Below are 22173 nucleotides of genomic sequence, written 5' to 3'. Positions count from 1 at the left end.
ACACACACACACACACAAATACATATATATATATATATATATATATATACATGTATAGCTAAGGTCATTTAAGGACGGCCTCCCGTGCGTGCGATATGCATGCGTTTGGTGAGTGTTTATGTTTGTTTTGGGAGGCTGCGGTATTTTCGTGTTATGTCTCCTTATGATAGGGCGGAACTAATGCCGACTTCATAGGCCTACCTCACTGAAGCATACTGCCGAAAACACCCAGTAGGACAATCCAGCCGATTATATAGTGACAAAGGGCGGAACATTAACACCAGAAGAACAATGATTAAACACAGAGATAAAATCAATTTGAAGCATCTTTTATTCTAAAGAATCGCATGAATAAAAACAATAAGCACGCTCCTGTTTTCCATTTTAACGAAGCTGCAAGCACACTCCATTTATTTAAAGATATCCAAAACGTCGTCAGTGCAAGTACATATGACGTTATTTGGTGCTACTCCGGTGGGTTGAGTTACAAGTTCACACCCTTCCTCATCAGTACAGTCGGCAGCAGTGTTATCATTCTCCTCGCTACAGGAATGACAGTGATTACATGCCAGGAATTTGCCAAGGATGTAACCGACGCCGCAACCGACCAATAGTGGGACTGTCAATAGAACGTTGATGTATTTCCATTAGTTTATGAAAATTTAAAACAGTAATCAATTGAAAACTGGTAAAAGCAGTTTGCTAAATTGGAAACGTTAAGATTAAGAAAAGATAAAACCATGTGTTTTTGATGAGTTCAAAGGGCAATTGCCATTCTGCCATTATACTCAATATTATAATATTGATATAGACCTATGTCATGTGCTCAAATATTTTCTGACCTTTACAAGTTCTGGAAATATAGAAATCTTAAAAAGTAGACCCATAATTTTAATAAAACTTAGAAAAATGACCGAACTAAATAAAATATATAGATTGTTCACGACTTCAAACAGGGGGTGTAATACAAAAAAACTGTCAGGTCTTTCTATGGAGAAAGACAAGTAACTATACAAACTCGTTATGCATATATTAATGACACGTGACTTTGCTTGATTTGTAGTCATGATTGTGCATGTATCTCAAAGTGCAATTAATCTGTGACATTTGCACAAATTCTTAAGATAAATTCATATTAATACGGTTATCTCAAGGCAAGAACACATTTTAAGGCGCATTGATATGGCGTTGGTTTTCATACCTCAAAAGGACATCTAAGATAACTTCACATGGATAATGCAGCTTTGTTTGTCAAAAGAATATCACTGAAAATGGTTGATTGTCAGTTAAGTAACACTATCTGTGTAGCTTCAAATAAATCACTTACATGATTCCTGTAATTATATGGTGCCACACATGTCATTGCACTACGAGTTTGTTATTTCTCAAAACCGATATATCAGAACATGATTTATACATTTGCAAACAATTTGTAACTTACGAAAGCGACTAATTGGATTAGGATTAATCCTAGGCCCAAATGAGTTATATAGTCCTACTTGTCCCGCCACCAGGTATTGGGACACGATCAGGCTCAGGAACACGGCGACGTATAATGAGGATTTTGACGGCTTCTGAAATTCATAAAATGTAGGAAAATTAGACACAAACTACAATTTATATATGTATCTACAGAGTAAAATTGTTTAGGCATGATCCCTACGGACGAAGTAATACATAAAGATAAAGGAAAATTCAAGACAACACATCTTTAGTAAATTCATCGTAACTTAGTGATTCTTCAGACCGTTTAGTTCAATGAAATAATGTGTGAGCAGAAACAGTCCGAAGAATCGCAAAGATTCGATGAATGTACTAAAGACGTTTTGTCGAGTGTTTTTCTTTTTCTTATATATATATTATATATGTATGAATATAGAAATATAAAAAAGAACAGTTCTATTTTTCAAATTATTTTTAAAGGAATGATTTTTTAAGTCTCATTCGTGTCATAATCAAAAAGAAGACTTTTGTATTACTTAACGTCATAATTCATATATTTTATGTTTACAGATAGGCCACTTATTTGAATATATTGGTAATTGGTAATGTAGAAACTTACCATGATTTGAAGTTAGGATACCCGAAACTGTTCTGGTCGTATGAACAGTACTTAAACCGTCTGAGGTATGACGCCGTAGCGCGACATTCAGCTTTTATACGACTCGTACTTCCCCGCGGGTGACTACCGTTGACAGGAGATCTATAACATGTGAGGTGAAAGGATGGTATTCTGGTATAGGATAGGTTTAGGAGCCTTTATTTGAATGCTCGTCAAGTATTTCTGTACTGTATTTCTGATTCTATTATGCCAGTGTTATTTTGATAGGGTGGGATGAAATGCTGGTACTGCAGCCATGATAACAATTGCATAAAACCACATACCTACGAACAATATTCCATTCATTCATCCAATTTAAGATTTATCAAAACAAAGGATGCTGAATTATTGTTCATACGTCCAGCCAACACACAACGGTTATATAAGTGTTGTATTATATTGAATGGGGCCAATTATAGGGATGAATTATAGTGTAATTTCACTGAAATGTCATGAGGCAGATACATTGGCAATTAGACCAATCTGGACTGTTGAAAAATGGAAAAGTTATAAATCCATGTCAAGAAGGGACAATATTTATGTAGTATATATTACAAAATGAGATATGTAAGCAGTCATAGTTAATCTACTTATATTAAATGTTCATACAGTTTGTTAAATTACTTAGACAAAAAGTCAATCTAATTCAAATATAGATGCTTATTCCCATTATGTATGAAACATAGTGAGAATAAGCATCTATATTATAATTAGATCGATAAAAAGTGAACATTACATCGTCAGATACATGTGTTAAAAAGTTTTGTTGTGAGTAGATCTATACACAAAACACCAACATTGACGTGCATAATGGTGGTCGGGTGGCACAGTGGTAACACTATTGCCTTTCACCTAGGCGGCCGATGTTCGATTCCTCGATCGGACGCGAAAAGGTATGGGTCACCTGCCAGACCACGTGGGTCGTCGCCGGGAACTTCAGTTTCCTCCCACAGTAAGACCCCCCGCGCGCTTCCATCCTGGCCAACAAGCGTGATTAATATAAGTTGATATAATTTGTTTCGCAATTGTTGTAAAAAAAAGTTTACAACGCACATATCATCAATTATTGATTAACTATATGAAAGTGCCTCAATGCGAACTTTTCTGTAGTACCATATGAAACAAAAACACGACCATTGTATGTTTGAAAAACTCGGCACATAATGAAATGGTTGGCCAGTATTGAGTCACGTGATAAATCAAAACTTGAAGCGAGAAAACCAAGAGGTCAGATTGGCAAGGAAACGCAATCGATTATGTTTTATTTTACTCCGCTGCTTCAAGAAATTGCTTTCCTGCATGCAGGGCGAAGAATTGTTCCTTGCATGATCGTACGAGGCGATTACATTTTTGTCTTGTCTTTTGTGATCTTTTCTCTTATTTAAAACACCTTTTTTCATTATGTCTCTCTTGACACTGCCTCATTTTTGGCCTATAGGCAGGCTTTGAGTCCTGTCCCCTGGCCGAATCTTACTAAAGTCTAAAAAATGGAGGTTGCTATTCCTACTTGACGCTCAGCATTATGGGGGTGTGATGACTGGTTTCTCTGTTGTCGGTATGGTTAAATGTCCTGCAGGATGTTTGGGTGTTCTGCTGGAAATAATGATCATAGCTTTGTTAAGCATACTAAACAATACAAAACCAAAAGTGCTAGATATCTTTGGCAATATGCTTCAGTGAGGTCGCACTATAAAGTTGGCATCAGTTCTCAAGATGACCGACCTACAACAGCCTCCCAGAAGCCGCACATACACTACACGGATACATATCACACACAGGAAAGGTATACTTTAAATGGCCTTTGCTGTTGATAGGACATTAAACAATAGGTTACTAAACCAATCTTATTCGGAGTAGATATAGAGTCTAAAATGAGCCCTACACAGTGACAAAAGGAATTGAGTTTATATGTCGACAACAACTAACACCCTATAAAGCAGCTGTCGGTGAATGGACAACATGCTAGAGACAATCGCCGAGACGCAGTTTGTGTCTGGCCCGTCTTAGGGTGGGTAATATATATAACGCATTCTTACTTATTGATCACGCGGACCACCAGACTTAGTGCATCCGAATCAGTGAACCGTTTACAGGTCAGCATATAGTATTGGAATGCTTTATACAACCAAGGAAAGAATGTTTTTTAACAGTGTAACAAGACTGTAACTACTTTCAGAACTGTGATTGAAAGCTGTCTGTCACTTATACAAGAGTAACACAAGATATCCATTTCATGTTGTTTCGTTTTCTGCCTATTTTTGATCACCATGTTTGGCCTAATGACCTGTACACGATAGATTTGAAATCTGGATGGTCATTCTCACTACATGAACATCTAACCACATCGCATAAGGGGTCATGTAACGTAGTGAGAATGACCATCTAGGTTTTAAATCAGTTGACCTATACAGTGTTTATGGGCAGTTAAGAATGGAAATAAATATATTCAGCGAGCACAGATAAAAACTAAGAGACAAGTTTAAAAAATGAAAACGAATTTTCATCAAATTAGTAATGTAATGTTATTTTGGTATCGATATCATTCGAAGGTGTTTTGTCTCTGTTTTATTCCGTAATTTTTATAATGAACATATTTCATTTCAACATATTTTATTGGGAATCAAATGGATTGAACATCAGGCTAAGCCTATATTAAAGTTCTCTCCATAACATATTACATTTATTTCAAATAATTAGTATATGGTTATTAGTCAAGAATGGAAATTACAGTATCTATATAGAAAGAGTATTTGTGAATAATATATAATGATAATCTTATGTATTTTCTTTTTCTTTATAATAATTTACAAATCATTGTTAAATGTATATCAGAACTTGTTTACTACGCAGGAGAGAGACAAGTGTCTGATCAACAACAGAGTTTCAGACTTTAATGTCCATTTGGTAAATACCAGTAGTCTTCTACTCATGTGTTGACCAAACACGCATCTCCCTACCGCGTATAAATTGGTACCATATAAGAATTTAAAATAAAACATACAATTGTATAATTCTGGTTAAGCCCAAATCAAATAAGATTATCAATTGAGATTGTTCTTAGTAAGGAGATAAATCAATTATATATAACTAGCAAGTCACCACATCTCACCCAACTTTACCCTGTAAGGCATGTAATAAATATAATGATGCTTAGTGTAGAGGGTTACAATCACATTGACACTATTCACTTTTGTTTATATATATATTATATATATACATTTCTATGTGTGTGTATGTTGATAATATTATTTAATAGATGTACAGTGACTACTATAGAAAGCAGAAAATAATTAGTGACAGCGTCCGTAATTGAATATTTATATGCATATTATATGATTATTAAATTATAAAGTAAGAGATAGTTTGCACAGATTCATAGTGATATGTATATGTGTATATGTATACATTTTTGTATGTTACCTGGCACTTTGGGATGATATTACTTTACTAGTGAATGATGATTATATGTATATGATCATAATAACAGAATACATGTACATGTATGCTGTTATTAATATTCTCAATAAGTGTATATACTTGTCACCGGTACATTATTAACATAGGTATACATGTTCAATGCGAATCATTACATAGATTGATAGACAGTTATAAGGATAGACAGACATAGCAATTACATATACACATGTATACCTTAATTCAATTAATGTATTCCATGTACTTATTTATGATCATAGATAGTGAATCTATATTTGTATAGGTATATTTTCAGCAGTACATGAACATATACATGCATAATTAATGTTCGCCTCGTTTTTATATGCAGGCACTTTCATTTGTTAAACATTTTTTACTATCTACTTAGCATACATTGATTTTCATTAGTTATATTGTCGTCATATGGAGATAAATATAAGAAGCATATAAATATTGTTCCAGTATCCAATATTTTTTTCATTATTTATATTTTCATCTAATGAGATGAATAAAAGAAGCATATAAATATTTTTCCTGCATCCAAGTTTTGTTTTCATTAGTTATATTTTCATCATATTGAGATATATAAAAGAAGCATATAAATATTGTTCCTGCATCCATTGTTTTCATTATTATTTAACATTTTTATTCTATCAGTTCTCTCTATACTGTTTCACATAGGCACATTTTTTTATTTTCGTCCTGTCCGTAGTAAAAAATGTTTAAAGTAAGGACCTTTGTCAGTAGTTGCCATCTGATCATATGTACCAGTTAACAAGTGGTTGTGTTCTCAATTGTTTTATTACATGAATCAGTGTATCGTTTCACCTGTTTACTCTCAAGATTATTGTAATTGGTATATTATTTTATTGAATAATTTTGGATTTTGTTCTTTTTTTTCAAAGCCTTTTAGGTGTTTTGCGTTCCAAGTTAGCCATTTCGAGGGAAGTATAATACGATTACATTGTTGGTTTATAGTTTCATTATTCTCGCAATATAGCCACCATAGATTTATTTTTTGGTCATTTTAATTTACATTACAATACATGCATTTACATATTCAAGTTGTTACAACATAATATATTAATACATCCTGATCATACTGGATTCCAATTGTCTAAAATTGTTATTTATCATGATTGTAAATTACTTGTAAATATTATTATTGTTAAAAAAATTGTAACAATACAGCTGGTAACTGCAAGAAAAAGAAACGTGTATTTTAACGTTATGATCTTAGATGGGGTAAAATTGATAGATTTAGATAACACACAAACAAATAAACAAAAATGACACAATAAACAACACATAAACATAAAACAGAATGTACATATTTGAAATCACTAACTCCACTGACTTCGGAGAAAAGTAACCCACAACGAAGAAATTTCAAGAAAAGAATGGTAATAATAATATTTCAGAAAAAAAAATTTAAAGCTAAAAATTTAAATTATAACAATTCATTTATTTTAGTAAATAGCTGACCTTTATGTTTTATAATCATTAGTTGAAATAATAATTTTATGAGCTCTTAACTCAAATTTAATTTGATATTTTAAACTGTCGAGGTTAAGATCTATTTCTAAATATTTACTTTTGTATCAATCTAATTAAAATCAAGATGGTCATTCTCACTACGTTACATGTACGTTACCAAATTAATTTTTCTATCACCATGGCCGCACTTTGGAACTTCGATCTTTTCTCACTTTCTTAGCTGTTTGTATTTCTGCACTTCGTTTTCCTCTAATGGTGTCTCCTTGACATCCGTCCTCATATGACTCTGGCTGTTGGTGTCTTCATGACAACCGTCCTCATATGACTCTGGCTGTTGGTGTCTCCTTGACATCCGTCCTCATATGACTCTGGCTGTTGGTGTCTCCTTGACATCCGTCCTCATGTCACTCTGGCTGTTGGTGTCTCCTTGACATCCATCCTCATATGACTCTGGCTGTTGCGAGGACGTTAAACCTAAAATCAAACCAGTGAATATCCTTGATTGGATGGGACGCAAATCTAATATATTTACATCCTGTGTTGCATGTGGCTATATGTCGTTAGTAAATCAAATTATATTCATGAGACATGATTGTTTATTACAATTTAGTGATTCGGTCAGTGTAGGAATACAGCTGCAGGTGTTGTAGGTTTAAACAATGACTGCCTATTATATTCAGCTAGAGAACTTTCGAAAGCTATTTTTTATATTTATTTACATAAACCACCACAAAAACAAATAATGTAACACAAATTGTGAGAGTAAATTTAATAATGATAAACAAAATGAAGTCGACACAGAATTTTTGTAAGCGCAATTCTTGATCTATACGAAATTTAATCGAATTGTCAATGTCGTCACACACACAGGGGCCCGTTGCCGAATTTTCGGAAATGCTAGACAAGACAACATTAAAAGTCCAGCATTTATAAAAGCACACATAGTGAAAAATCGGCAGTATCGACATGGTTTCCGGTTGTGTTTGCATACTGAATTATAGTTTTATGGCTATTCACTGATGTCAAAGGCCTATCTTACTCCAAAATCGAGCCCTGTGAATTTGAACATTGTCTGCTAAGTTAGCGACACTGATGTGGCGGGTTAGACTGGAATCGTGTTCACGTACTGTCAAGACAACTTTCATTTAGAAATTAAGAGCTGATATTCCTCTGAAAATAACGTGAATCCAGTCGATAGAAACCTAAGTGTTTCCGAGGAATCGAGTCCGCCTGTGCAATACTCGTTCAAAGCCGCATCACTTCTTAATGTTAACTGTGTATCATTGTACCGAAACACGGCTTTATTTTTGAAAAATCATAATTTATGCAACTGTGAACAATTTGAAGATATCTACAAACGTGTATGAAACATAATATCAAGCCAAACTTGTGCAAAAACTTGATAACGTCAGTGATAGGGGAAGCGGCAAATTTAAACGCGTCGTAAGCTACAGTAAATAAAACAAATTATGAATGTAAATATAAGCAATGAAATGTTACCATATGGTAGTATACAATCGATATGAATACAATTTGTGTGACAGATAAATATTTCATGTCGCCCGTTAAGTGAACTGTATTTTGGTTTAAAATAGATTTAATTATTCCGTGCCAATTTATAAGTTAATTTAAATTAAATCAGATTGAATGATAAAGATTTGTTTCCTTCCTAAGACAAATTTCTCAATTTCCATGTATTTTTTAGACTATATCCATGAACTATTCCTAGAACCTTAGTATTTTCTCTGCTCCTTAATATATCCATGGAGTTAGGTTGTCTTTGCTTCCAGCTACCGATGTATAGACGTGTTGCTCTTTCTTATTTACCCGTGTACTTGATGCTTTTGTATATTGTTCTAAAATTTTATTGAAAATGGTAGTGAGTTTTCTATACTTAGAAACAATTGTGAATCAACTGCAAACATTTGTATTTTAGTCATTTGAAATTTACGTCTGGAAGATCAATACCTTTTATCCATTTATCTTTCCTTAAGGAGTAACCGTGTGCCCATACCTGCATTACGTATAAAAAGCTCAGTGGACATCGTTGTTTCACTAAACGTGATATTTGAAAAAAAGTCGGATTTAACCTTAAGTGTTAACATTGGCGACATCCATTGCATCGACACCTCGGACGTTGTCTGTTCTTTTTTACTCCCGGTTCAGTGACTGACAACACTGACGTGGTCTGACCTGTGGTTTGTTTTATTCCTGGTTTTGTGACTGACAGCTCGGACGTTGTCTGTTCTGTTTGGAAAGGCAGAGAAAATTACAAATTGTCTGTAGCTCGACTCAACGATTCCATATTAACAATTTGATTGCACGAAGGATCCTTCTAACGCATCGGCATTGGTTAAAATTCCGCGCTGTTACGTTTACAAAGTTTAAGTCCGAATATTTACGCATTCACAGCGCGTGCCCAGTTGACGACCATACTAGAAACACGATGACTTTTCCCATACATGATCGACATTTTTCTTTTGTTGTCAGGACATAACTTTTGAAGAGTAAACGGGCAAATTTTTAACAGTTAAAGCCGGTCATAATGTTTATGACCATGATAATATATATACATCACCTATAAGCAATATGAAGTGTTCTATTTTCATATCATTACAATATTACTTTCAGGTCAAATATTACCTGAGTTCATTGTATACTCAATGCGTAGTACAGAAGGGGGAGTGGGGCATATGCTGCTGTTCTTTTTTATATTGACACGAAGATTGTTGCAGTTGAAAGACTTTTTAATGATCTTGATATGGCATATGCAATTGCAATAGAGCTTTCGCCATTGCTAGGTGGTTTGGTTTGGTTTGATTTGGTTAACGGCCTATCATCAGCTAAGGTCATTTGAGGACGGCCTCCTGTGCGTGCGATTTGCATGTGTGTGGTGAGTGCGTATGTATGTTTTGGGAGGCTGCGGTATGTTTGTGTTAAGTCTCCTTGTGATAGGCCGGAACATTTGCCGATTTATAATGCTATCTCACTGACGCATACAGCCGAATACTCCAAGCAGGATACCCCACCCGGTTACATTATACTGACAACGGGCATACCAGTCGTCCAACTCCTTATATGCTGAGCGCTAAGCAGGAGTAGCAACTACCACCTTTAAAGACTCTGGTATGTCTCGGCTAGGGGACAGAACCCAAAACCTTTCTCACAGGGGCGAACGCTCAATTAATGGCCAAAAATAGGCATTGTCAAGGGAGACATTAGTTGTTAAGAAAGAAGAGAAAAGATAAGAACCCAAATTTAGTCGGGTCTTACGATCATGCTAGAATAGACCGCCATATTTATTCATTTGACTTGTTTATGGTCCTTTTAACAGCAAGGGTCATTTAAGGACATGCGAGGTTTCGGAGGCTGAGCAAAGCCGGGGTACCCGGAGAAATACCACCGGCCTACGGTAAGTACGAGACAACTGTCCCACGTGGGTTACGAACACCCAGAGGTGGAGTGCTAGCGATAAAGTGTCGGGACACCTTAACCATTCGGCCACCGTTGCCGCTCATAGTTTAACATGACACAGCTCAAGATGATATAAACGCGCATGGATACCATACTCGGGAACATGAATTATATAAATATATACAAGAGACTTGTCTTACAATAAATAGTAAACAGATACTTCGCTTGTAATAGATAGTTAATATTGAATTCACATGTAAAAGCATACAACTATTGACTGGGGCTGAGGGCAACAGCGTTTTTATTGGACTTTTCCTCGACGAGTCAATAATTGTTTTGTTCTATTAGAATTACTCCATCAGCTGGAATGTTGAGAACACAACACCAAAACTCCGTAACTCAGCATAAAAATTTCTTAAGAAAGTTTTCATCCAATATTGATCTTCAAGGATGCTGACAGCAACCTTGATAACATTGACAGTCTTTTTGCAGTCTCTGTCATTCAAGATTTGTGTCAACTGTTCTTCGTCGTAAAAAGAAAATCAGATTGAGCTTCCCATGAAATCGGGAACCAGATGGCCATAGCAGACGTCAACATTAAGTACAAGGTCTCAGAGACGCTTGAAACATCAGCAAATCAAACTGCATGTTTAAATCCGGATCGTGGGAAATTCGAAATGCTACCTTGGTAATCACGCGAGGGCGGATAGTAAAAATTAAATGACCGGGAAGCTGTATTCTGTTTACATATTTACATACATATAAAAGCAAAACTGTTTGCTTATTTCTTTATTATAGATTGTATAGGTAACTTTTCACACTAATATAACAAAAAGTTAATATTGGCTTTCACATGTAATAAATACAGTCTTTTTGTAGTTAATAAAATCATTGTATGTAATAAAAAAGTTGAACATGACTGCGCATGTAACACCTAATTAGTTAATAGAGATTTCGCATGTAATAAATAGTTAGACAATTCGCAAGTAATTAGTTAATGGAGACTTTGAATGTAATAAATAGTTGAAGACACATCGCATGTAATAATTAGTTAATAGAGATTTCGCATGTTTGAAAATAGTTTAAAGTGACTTCGCATGTGATAATTTTTTAAGGGATATTACGCATTTGATAAATAGTTAATGAAGACTTCGGGTGCAAAAAATTGGTAATTAAGACTTCGCATGTAATAAATAACAATGGGAACTACGCTTAAATAGACAGCTACCGATAATTCGATAATGGCGCAGTTCTCGAAAACTTTAGAACTCTTAAATGCCGAGGATGGTAATATATTAGCGACTAATAAAATGGACTCATCATTTCCGTCACTCGGAATTTGGCTGTCAAAGTCGCTGGTGGTTAGCCAGGAGAGTATGTAAGGCTCGCCGTATTTTAATGTTTAATGCATTCGTTTTAATCATTTCATTTAAACATCATAAAAAAACGTTCAACTAGGGTTAAATAATGGACATTGGTGAATGAGAGGAATGTTTTTGAAGAATTCACAACAAAAGTATGACTCGCCATGTTCTGGATTTTACGTATCGTCAAGTAAAGTCTGGTAGTCAAAATATATTATGTCAAACTCATGTATTAGTTTAGCATAAAAGTCCATTCATAAAGCACCTCTATACATTTACTATTGTAACTTTCTAAAATGTCGGTTTAATCTTCCCTAGAATAAATTAACTATCCTAACACGGGATAAAGAAGTTCACCGAGTATACGAATATTGTTTGTGAACTAATGCATTTTCTGTATCCGATTATGATATATTCTGATCATTAATACTGTTTACTGTAAACGTACATATTTTAGTGGAAATATCGTTTTAGCGGTAACAGCATTTGTAGCAGTATTAACATTTTAGCAGTAATATTGTTTTAGCGGTACTCGCATTTTAAATGAAATATCGTTTTACCCTGTTAAATTATGTATTTTCGGAAAGACAATTTTGTTAACATTACAACTGTATTACGTTTATTTTCAAACATTTTGTAGAATGAAACATGCTCCTTGAAAGTTATGGTGCTGTTTTGTTCCAATACAGTCCTATCTGTGTACACACCTGTCGCAAATTTATCTTCATTAATCACCCTGAAGACTTCAATCTACAAACTCATCAGAAACGAAGATAACAGACCTCCCTAATCACAAATCAACAAATTCACTGATAAATACTTCACTTTTTATCCGTTTTATTATGTAATCGTTCTGCCGGACCTCGCAACATATGCAATAAGTTTCTGTACATGTAACTATGTATGCGAGTGTACCAGCGTATTTTACATGCCTAGCGAATACACATGCAGGACACCCCACCCTGTCACATCATTGACAACGGGCGAACCATATCCAGCTTAACCAAAACCACGTTGTCAGAGGAAATCATCTAGCTAAGGCAAGAGCATTATTTTTAACGAATAGGTTAGACGAGTACCTTCTACTGTGTAATCGATGATGTAGGCAGGAACTGATATCTCTGAACACGGATGATTGATAGCGGGAGATAGTGAATGCAAATCTCTTGAGGCAGGGGTAATGATCCAAAGCGTTCAGCTCAGAAACGCGTGACTACGCAAGTCGGCTTTGGGCTGGGTTTTAATGTATGTATATGTTAATTTCTGAAGGGAATGAATATCTGAAATCGCGTAGCTAATGTTATTTCGTAGCCGGATATTCCTTTGTGCATTAGTGATAAAATGAAATACAACTATATTTTGACGCTCAACATTCAGCCTGTTGTTGACGGTCTAAAGTCCTTTTGATGTATATTATCCATGGGTGGTGAGAACTTAATAACCACAAACACATGAAAAATAATTTGAATAGAATCTACTTAAGTTTTTGTACAATACTTCAGAACTTATACAGCGCATGTATATGAGATTAATTATCAAAGTGTCATCTACATAATTTTGTTGCGATAGAGTAGAAACACAAAGAATTAGTCAGTACTTCTGGGCACTATCGGACACCATATAAGTTCAATATCACATTATCAACTTCAGGGAAGGCCTATTAAGTATGTTCAAGCAGGTTTTGCTTGTAAATAAAAAACGTTTATTTTTTGGATAGCCTTTTTTTTTAGGACGGCTTGTTTTCGAGATTTTAGGGTATGTCGTTGAATTTTCCTCGACGGGATTTTGATTAAATTTTGTTTTCAGAGTAACTGCCTTATGTTTATTTCAGTGTTAGATTTTGCCTAGGGATCTTATTCCAAATCCTACAAACCTGGCAGAGGTCTTGTTATGTAGCGTTTCATTTAGTGATTTGGTTTAATATTGATTAACGTCCTATCAACAACTAAAGTCATTTCAGCACTGCTTCTCCTGTGTGCGAGAAGCATGCGTATGCAATAATGCATTAATGCTTGGCATTGAACGGGCGTCTATTGTTTCCTTCTGTGGCTCGTTGTAAGGGTAATTTTTCCTGCTCCTCAATATACGAGCATACCGCAGACTCCCTAAAACGCCCGCGCGCACACACACACACTTTTATCACATGCATGCGTTTTGCACACAGGGAAGGTCGCCTATAAATGGCCCTTGCTGTTCATAGGACGTTAAGCAATGCAAAACCAAACCCCATTGCACAAATCAGGGGCAAAAATTGGGACTCTCTCACAATATCACAATAATGTTTTCTTCTGCTGATTGGCCATTTATGGTAATTCAATGACGGCTTCCCCTGTGTGTGCGAAACATGCCTGTGGTACGTGTGTGTTGGATGTTTGTGTTTGCCGCCTGGGATAGCGCGGAGATGATGCCCACTTTAATATGCTTCCTCATTAAACACTGTCTGAATGTACTGACGAAGACATCCGCACCCGGTCACATTATACACAATACGCGAACCATATTTATAAGGATCGGTATGCTATTTTCAAGATATCAATCGGTAGGGATGCCGCAGTATCGTGTAAGAGTGTGACCCGTCAGTTATTTGTGGACATCATGATAAAAGTCTCTTTATTGTGTTGAAAAGATCAAAAAAAAAATACCGAAAATGTCTTCGGAGTCACTCGAGGTTTGTTATCGTAGAAGTGCCGCAGTACCGTACCAGGTTGTTGTACAATTGCGATCGACGATTCTAAGGAGCCTACTTTCAGCCGGCGAGGTACAGTACATATGTCTGCGGCCTCACAAAACACATACGCACACGCATGCATGTCGCACGCACAGGAGACCGTCCTTAAATGACCTTTGCTGTTAATACGACGTTAAACTAAATAAACCAAACCAAACCAAACCAAACTCCATTCCTGTCATGGCCCATGGATACCCTAACACGCTAAACGCGTATCTCAAAGAGTAGGATAGTATCAGAAAATCAGTAAGAAAACTGTTTGCAAATAACGGAGACCAATAACAGAGAATTGAGCTTTGGACCTTCGATACCACTCTATAGCTCAACTCTAAGGAATGCACTTCAAATTGTAAACCAGGTTGTAACCTTGCTGTAACCTAATTAATGTGATTGAGAATTGCCATACTATCGGTGAACAAGTGTGGATAAATTGAATCAATGTTGCATGAAACTTAAGTAAAATGTTATGGCTTTTCTTCCCTTCGCCGCTTCGGTTCTCGCAAAGGTGTCACCGTTTTACGCTTCGGGACAATTCATATTTGACTTGGAGGAAAGTACGTCCAACCCTTAACCAATCTTGAAGAGCATGTCATTGGCTATGTATTGCTGGCGTCATTGATTTATTTCGGTAAACGTGTGGGTAGGTGTACCACGCCAGATTTTGGTATCTAATGGATGGACATACATCAATGTAATGCGGTTAAAGCTAGGTATGGAATAGGTGTGTTTATTTATCAAATACGACACCTGTGTCAACTTCCTGTTCGAAGTGTCAAATGAATTAATCACATCGATAACGTTAACACAAGTTGAATTTCTAACATCTACTATTGTGCATGATTGCACAGAAACACGGGGTTTTATCAGCGTTCAATTGAAATTCAGAGCTATATAAAATACGATAAAATATAGCGATCAAATACAATGTATCTTACATTTTTGTTGTCCTTTTTAGAGTTCGACACAGATGCATGGCATTTCAAACAATGAATTGTGTTGATAAAGCAATAAGAATATAATGATTATTATAAGTGTCAGTATTGTTAAGGGCTTAGGTGTTGACACCTAGGGGATAACGGAGAAACAGAAACTATGCCGACGGGAGTATCACAATATTGATGGCGAGGTGTGATAGCCCAACATTTCAATGAAATCAATAAGTTATAGTATCAGATTTCAAAACCAATACTCTCACGAGGAAAAAATGAACATACCACAGCCTCCCGAAACACGCAACTTACGCATGTATATCTCGCGCACTGGAAAGACTGTCTTTAAATGACCATAGTTGTTGATAGGATATTTAATGTCGAGAATATATATAGTTGATCAATACAATTTTCATACCAAAACAAATGAAATTAAAAAAATTACGCAGTTGTGACAAGTTGTTTCCTACAATGGCAGTGACTTAGCTAGTAGATTTATTCAAAGTTGCACGTCTCAGACGCCATGTTGCAGACAGCCTCAACTTTTCATAACATGTCCCCCTCGTCCATCATAATGACCCTGGAGTGAACTATGTTAACTTTTTATTCCGTCGAGCATGGAGCATCCAACATGTTTTTTTCGGTGACGTTGATTAGTCACAACAAGGGTTAGAACCCATAGCCCTCGGTCAAACATAATTATCTTGGTAACTGTCAGGCATTATTGTATTGTATTCGTGAAGTCATAACAACATTCTTATGAGAGGAATTGCTCAAAGTAAATACTGTATTACAGTATATATTTGGGATGGCAACGAATCCTACAACGTATATCGTTTACAATGATTGGTTTAAAATAAAGTCAGAATATTTAGTTTAAACACTAAAAGCAAATGAAATATACAATTGATAATAATCCTAACATTTGCGATTGTGTCAAATCGAAATGCACTTCATGGAAACGTAACTGTATATCATGACTGATCGATTGAAATATGAAGGTCTCCGGACAGGATTGAATACCGGAAATAAACAAAGGGCAATTAAAAAAAAGTGGAACCACACAGTCACTCATAACAACAACTGTTTACGCCAATCATAAAGTCTACCATCTTCCAAATATAGCGGTTAAAATTGTAGATCTTCGGTTAAGGCTGTACGGACGAAAGCATCAATGTATTTTATAATCAATATCAACAACAGGGATTTCCTGGCTTCTGAGAAAGAGGATGCTGTTGTGTATATCATTACCAGCCATTTTGCACGGTTGCATAATATTCCAATCAGACGTACTTAAGGAATGAAATATATATACATTTGTTTCTGGATATATTCCATCAATCGCGTTGGTAAATATGTCAAGAAAGCCAATGTTGTTACGACCTCGTGCATGTTGAAAAACAAAGTTATTCCTCATATTTACATTATGATTATTTTTTATGTTATATGTTAAAGCACACAATAATAAAACAAATTGCATTTTTTCATATTTTTACCTAGGAGTGACGTCAGAAAAAGAACAGCTGTTTTCGTAGGTCGTGACACTGTCTTAGGAGCCGCCATAACAACAAAACATGTAATAAATAAGACGTTGTAAAAGTTTATCTTCCCATGCGCTCTATGTCAAAAAATGATTTTAATGCGGGGACACCCCCTCGAAATAGCGCGATGGTGCAGATTTACGATCATTTATTGGAAATATCCACTGCAATTAACAAACACATTTTTTTTTCAAAAATAAGAATGGTAATATGTCATAGATTTAAGTTTCGCATCCAAAAACTCAGTTTTTAACATGTATTTTTTATTTTGAAAACGGTTATCCTAAGATCGAACTATGCCAATATGCGCCCTTCCCCTTTTCTAACAGTAAAACATGAAACACATAATATTGATACCATATTATTTAGCCCCTATAAATCAAATTCAAGAGGTGTTGCAATATGCTTTAATAATAATTTTGAATTTAAAGTGTACAAGGAAAAGAAAGATAATACTGGTAACTTTTTGGCGCTAGATATAGTAATTGAAGGATCCTGAATGACTCTTATAACTGTATATGGCCCAAATCAGGATAATCCCGATTTTTATGATATTATTACTCAGACTATTGACGATTTTGAAAATAATTATGTTGTGATATGCGAAGACTTTAATTTAGTATTGAGTCCAGAGATTGATTATGACAGTAATTATAAAAATGTAAATAACCCTAAAACGAGAGACAAAGTATGTGAACTTATTGAAAATTATAGTCTTATTGATATATACAGAGAACAGCATGAAGAGAGTAGACGATATACATGGAGAAAAAGCAACCCTGTTTAGCAAGCCAGGCTAGATTTTTTCTTGATTTCAGAAAATATGCTTTCTAATACTGAAAGATCTGATCATTCCTTTCCTAAAATTCAGATAAAGTTCAATATTTTGAAAAGAGGGAAGGGATTATGGAACCTAAACAATTCTCTGTTACATCTTTTGGAATATCTCAATATTATAAAAGATCTTATCAATGAAGTAAAACTTCAATATTGTTTGCCAGTTTATAATTAACTTACAATCACAGACACGGATTTATAATTCACTATTACAGACCAGTTATTTTTAGAAGTTCTGTTGATGGAATAAGAGGAAAAACAATCTCGTACTCGAGTTACATGAAAAAACAACAAAATCTCAGAGAGGATAGTCTGAAAAAACCATACAGGAATTAGAAGATAAGGGATACTATTGATTTAACTGTCCTTGAAGATAAGAAAAAAGAACTTGAATCAATTAGATTGCATAAAACAAAGGGAAATATTATTAGATCGAGAGCCAAATGGATAGAAGAAGGAGAGAAACCTACACAATATTTTTTTTGGTTTAGAAAACAGAAACTATACTTCCAAATCATTCCTAAGCTGCAGAAGGAAACAATGAAGTTATATCAGACCAGGGGGACATTTTGAATGAAGTCAAAGATTTTTATGGAAAGTTATATGATGATTCAGATGACATAGTAGATATTAATTTAACAATTTTTTTGTCTCACTGTAATGTCCCAAAATTAAATGTTACCGAGTCAGAGAATTTAGAAGGAATTATTACGCTTGAAGAAGCAGGGAAAACTCTTAGTAAAATGAAAAGTAATAAAAGTCCTGGTTCAGATGGATTTACTGCAGATTTTTTAAAAATGTTTTTGGAAACAATTAGGCACATTTGTTTTAAGATCTTTAAATTATGGATATTTTAATAATGAACTCTCTGTCACACAAAAGCAAGGCATTATTACTTGTAAAGCAAAAGGGGACAAACCAAAATACTTCATTAAAAATTGGCGACCAATATCACTTTTAAATATTGTCTACAAAATAGCATCTGGAGTTATAGCGAGTAGGCTAAAAACAGTACTAGGAAAACTTATTCATAATGATCAGACAAGGTTTTTAGAAGGGCGTTACATAGGCGAAAATACTAGGCTTACTTATGATATTATGAGTTACACTGAAGATCATTATATACCTGGAATGCTTCTCATGGTTGACTTTGAAAAGGCTTTTGATTCAGTGTCGTGGCAATTTATAGACAAAACTCTTCTATACTTTGGTTTTGAGGGATAGTATCAGAAAATGGATAAAAACACTTCATAATAACGTTAATTCAGCCATAGATCAGGGTGGGAATCTTTCTAATTGTTTTAATGTAAAGCGTGGTTGCCGTCAAGGGGACCCTGTCGCACCTTGTATTTTCATATTGTGTACTGAAATCTTAGCAACCAGGATAGGAAATAATAGCAATATAATGGGTATAAACGTTGATGACTTTCCTATTCTTCTTTCACAGTATGCAGATGTCACTTCATTAATACTTGACGGATCAGAAAAATCTTTACAAGAGTCCATTCTGGAATTGAAATTATTTGCTGAAATTTCCGGTCTTAAAATCAATACAAATAAAACCCAGGTAATATGGATTGGGAGTAAAAAGTACAGCAATGACACCTTTTTACCAGATTTAGGTTTACAATGGGGTAGGGACAAATTCACACTTCTGGGGATATATTTAGTGTTAATTTGCATGAAATACCTAAATTGAACTTTGACCCAAAACTTATTAAACTCAAGTCTTTAATTAAGTCATGGAACAGAAGAAAGTTAACTCCTATTGGTAAAATACATGTAATTAGATCTCTATTAATATCACAATTTAATTACTTGTTCATTTCACTTCCTAATCCAAGCAGTAACTTTATCAATAAGTTGAATAGTATTTTATACAATTTTCTATGGAATGGTAAAATAAACAAGGTGAAAAGAAAGGAAATAATCTTTTGAAGGGGGACTAAAAATGTTTGATATAAAAGCCTTCATAGAAAGCTTAGCTGGTTAAAAAGATTATTTCAAAGTACTTCTATTAAAAATTGGCAAGTGATCTTCATGAATATTACTAACGTTGATTGTATTACTAACTGTGGAAAAGACTTCTTACATAAATGTGAAAGAAGAAGTAAAAACTTATTTTGGTGTGATGTTCTTAGGGCATGGGAAAAACTTCTTGACTTAGATATACTCAAGGGCAGACAACTCTTTATTTTAAAGCACCTCTGTGGTATAATCCACTTTTGAATATTGGGGGACATTCTGTTTTTTTTATAATAATTGGTATAGAAAGGGTGTTAACATAATAAATGATATGTTGAAACACACCTCTCCAGTTACTTTCTACTCCTATTAAGAATTTATTCATAAATATGGAGTAGTTACCAACTTTCTTCAGTTTCAATGTATTGTCAATGCAGTTAAACTAAATAAAGATATACAAAGTATCCAAGATACAAAACGTGTACTCCCCTTCAGTCCTTTTAACATAGAACCATTCATTAACAGGACAAAGGGAACAAAACATTTATATAAAGTCTTGTCTAAGAATGATGAAATTCCTACTGGCAGAAAAAAATGGGCTGATAATCATGATTTTGATGATTCTGTCTAGGGAAATATATTTTCTCTTCCTTTCAAAATAACCAATGATTCAAAACTTCAGTGGTTCCAATACAGCATTTTACATAATATTTTGACAGCAAATTAATTGCTTTTCAAGGCAAATATTGTTATAAACCCTCTTTGCACATTATGTAATTCAGAGTCCGAAACCTATAACACATATTTTTTGGGATTGTCAAAAAGTACAGGATTTATTGCAGAGTCTAGAAATACTTCTGGATACACTTTTAATTCCCTTTACTATGAATAAACATTCTTTTATATTTAGACTACCATCAGTTAGAAATGTGTATAATAAAGTTGATAATGAGATTAACATCATCATTAAACATTATACATGTATCTATAAAACCAGATGTCTGAACACTACCCTAAATTAAAATGCTCTTATCAATTCAATAAGAGAAAACCACAATGTCAAAAAGTATACAGCAATTGGGAAGGGTGAAGCTTCTTTTGAATGTTTTAACAAAGGGTGGGAAAAATGGAAAAAGGTTTTTCTTTTGTAAGTATTTATTACATTGAATGTAGTTTTCTTCTCAAACTCTGACTGTTTGCAAAAGGCCAATGACATTTATGCAATTTTATCATATATTTTCAGCAAGTATATTCTTAAAAGTTTTTTTCAATTCACTTATTCAATTATTTTTTCTTCCGAAGGCCTTTTTATGTCTGATGTGTCTGTCTTGTGTTTGTCTATTTGTCAATCTGTCTGTCCTTCCAATTATCTGTTTGTGTTTGGATATCTTTATAGTTGTTAGTCGGGTGTCTGTCTGTCTAGCTGTTTGTCCTAATATATGTCTGTATGTGCTTATATTTTGTCAATCTGTCTGTCCTTGTAGTTGTCTGTCTGTGGTGTCTGCCTGGCTTGTACTTTGTCTGTATCATGTGTCTCCCTCCTTTAATAAAACAAAACTACACATTTCTATTTTTGTTTGGATTTTACTTCACTGTACATGTAAAGAAACATATAAAATATATTTCTTTCTCTAAGAAAATAAACGCATACAAACATAGTTATGTAAATGTCAGTCATAATGATGTGTGTGTATATATATACTTCCATACTATACAAATATTCAGATATGATTACTTGAATAAGTATGAAAGGAAATAGTATGAAAGGAAATAGTATGAAAGGAAATAGTATGCAATGGATGCTTATATGTATCAAGAGTGTTTGAATTTGTGATATGAAAAAATGGATGTAGGAAAAAGGAACGAATGAATTATCAAATTGTGTCATGTGTATGTTTTTTGAAAACTGAATAAAAATATAAATTATAAAGAAATAATAAAACCCTAAACAAATTTGATTTTTTTATACCGTATTTAATTGAAGTAGATAAATAAAACGGGTTACTTCGAACTGCAAATGTGTGTATTTGTAGTTCATAAAAATCATAATTTCAACCTAAACATCGTAATGTTTATCAATCTATTTTAAGTGTCTTTACACTTCCCAGATTCTACGAACCTCTTCGGGAATGTAATTCTCACATTTTCACCAATTATTATCTGGTTGTGTCAGCCTTTAGTCACTCTGTTCACAAAAGTGACAGATTCATTCCCACTGCTTGCTGTCAAGGAAAACCAAATAAAGGTATCTCATCTCATAGGAGCCATGCTGTTTAGATATTTTAGCCTGCGGCCCAGGTGAGTGACCACTGCACCATCAGATATGAGCGATATGAATATAAGGTCTCAATTAATTTATCAC

The 22173-nt window shown here is 34.4% G+C and overlaps 1 long non-coding RNA gene across 1 annotated transcript; it reads right to left on the bottom strand.

Annotated features, from left to right (window-relative positions):
• Positions 1–308: 308 nt before the first annotated feature.
• LOC117341493 lies at positions 309–2185 on the bottom strand. The gene is made up of 3 exons (XR_004535646.1): positions 2063–2185; positions 1442–1574; positions 309–619 (listed from the first exon to the last, which is right to left on the bottom strand). It is a non-coding gene; the product is annotated as an uncharacterized LOC117341493 (long non-coding RNA).
• Positions 2186–22173: the final 19988 nt, after the last annotated feature.

This window comes from Pecten maximus, chromosome 13, assembly GCF_902652985.1.
Source record: "Pecten maximus chromosome 13, xPecMax1.1, whole genome shotgun sequence".
In the NCBI taxonomy this organism is placed as follows: Eukaryota; Metazoa; Mollusca; class Bivalvia; order Pectinida; family Pectinidae; genus Pecten; species Pecten maximus.
The sequence above is the reverse complement of the archived record's forward strand: the minus strand, read 5'-3'. Positions and strand labels throughout refer to the sequence as shown.